Source organism: Pinus tabuliformis, chromosome 7, assembly GCF_031772625.1.
Source record: "Pinus tabuliformis cultivar Carrire ecotype Pingquan chromosome 7, CPIR1, whole genome shotgun sequence".
Classification (NCBI taxonomy): domain Eukaryota; kingdom Viridiplantae; phylum Streptophyta; class Pinopsida; order Pinales; family Pinaceae; genus Pinus; species Pinus tabuliformis.
In genome coordinates, this window is record NC_142293.1 from 809,537,345 (window position 1) to 809,539,324 (window position 1,980).

Below are 1,980 nucleotides of genomic sequence, written 5' to 3' on the forward strand. Positions count from 1 at the left end.
CCAATCAGTCATCACTCCAAACACATCCATCTCCCACAGCAATTTCAGCCTACTGCTTGTTTTTTCACTCATTCAATCCAATATTCTTTCTTTACGCACGCATCTCGGGCTATTCTCTTCCTTTCCTTCCAGATCCTCCCTGCATTACTCTGTCCTTGGACATGGACACGCCCCTCCTCTTCCTTTTATTGTTAATCTCATCGACACTTCTCCTAACTGTCTCTGCAAATTTCTACAATGATGTCGACATTACATGGGGCAATGATCGTGCTAAAATCCTTGACAATGGCCAACAACTACAGCTGACTCTGGATCGAACTTCAGGTAATATTTTTCTAAATATAAATTTCATGGCAACATGCTCTGTAACTATTTCATTTTCATATACACTTATTATACCGCCTACGACATTCTGATCCTTCCGTTTTTTATGACAGGTTGTGGGTTTCAATCCAAAGAGGAGCATCTGTTTGCAAAGATTGATATGCAAATCAAGTTGGTACCTGGCAACTCTGCAGGCACAGTCACTGCCTATGCCTATTATGTATGTTTTATTGTTACTCTACCCTTTTAATTTTCTAAATGACAATATCTTGTCCTATGTTATGCTAACATGTTGCTGGTATATGCTCGCTTGCAGCTATCGTCTCAAAGGCCCCAAACATGACGAAATAGACTTTGAATTTCTTGGCAACCTCTCTGGGGATCCTTATATTATGCACACTAATGTCTTCGCTCAAGGCCTGGGCAATCGTGAGCAACAATTTTACTTGTGGTTCGACCCAACCTTGGATTTCCACACTTACTCCGTGCTCTGGACATCAAACCAAATCATGTATGTACTCTTATTACCTCTTCACTCATTCATCCATTCAATAGAGCACAATACAATTTCTGAATCTAACAGAATTATAAATGTGTGTTTGTTATTCAGATTCTCTGTAGACGAGACTCCCGTTCGAGTGTTTAAGAACAGGGAGACAGAGTTGGGTAAAGTGGATAGCAATTATCACTATCCTAAGAGCCAAGCAATGAAGGTCTATTCAAGCCTCTGGAATGCAGATGATTGGGCGACTAGAGGTGGACTCGTCAAGACAGACTGGAGCAAAGCCCCTTTTGTTGCATCCTTCCGCAACTTCAATGCTGCTGCTTCTTCTAACTTCGCTGCAGAGGAGGCTTTGGACTCGAACCAAAAGCAGAAACTCCAGTGGGTGCGAAATAACTATATGATCTATGATTACTGTGCTGACACCAATAGGTTCCCCCAGGGGCTACCCGCAGAATGTAAATGAGCGCCCAACTCAACTCCATTGTCTGATTGATGTATTTTCGATGCCCTGCCCTTCCGACAATTCTTTTATTCATTCTTTTCTGCTCTATGAGCTCCATTCTTTCATTATTTTTCAAGTACATACATTATTGTATACAGAATCTGCTGTATGGGCTCCATTATTTCATTGTTTTCCCAATACATATATGAATGTACGCGTAATTGTAATAGTCGAAAGGGACTCATTATTTTGTTCTTTATATAATATCATTGTCCTTTATATAACAATTTTCAATTAATTTTTTTTTTAAATGGATAAGGACACCTCTGTTCTGCATGATTCTGTAATTGAAAATTGATTCACGTAATCTCATAAACCAAATCAGGAAGAACCAATACCTTAGGCCAAGTTGGTATATATCCATTTCCTTTCAGCTGTAGTTTTTGATACATTTGGTAAGGTGGAAATTGATCTCTTGTCTCCTCCTGTAGTTAAAATTTGATACCTCAGCAATTGCCTAACTTTGGAAACGGATTACTACGAAATTAAATTTGGTACTTTGACCAATTGTCTGTCCTTGAAAACTGATACCACAGAAATTTCATAACCCAAAATATGAGGAAGAGAGAGTTGGGTAAAGTGGATGACAGATATCAATTGGTATCTACTCTAGACTTTGGAATACAAATGATTGGGCAACCAGAGGTCA

At 39.2% G+C, this 1,980-nt stretch overlaps 1 pseudogene across 1 annotated transcript; it reads left to right on the forward strand.

Moving 5' to 3' along the window:
* On the forward strand, positions 1–1,569 carry LOC149250033 (xyloglucan endotransglucosylase protein 1-like; annotated as a pseudogene). The gene is made up of 4 exons (XR_016265926.1): positions 1–324; positions 438–544; positions 641–835; positions 935–1,569. The product of XR_016265926.1 is annotated as a xyloglucan endotransglucosylase protein 1-like (transcript).
* Positions 1,570–1,980: the final 411 nt, after the last annotated feature.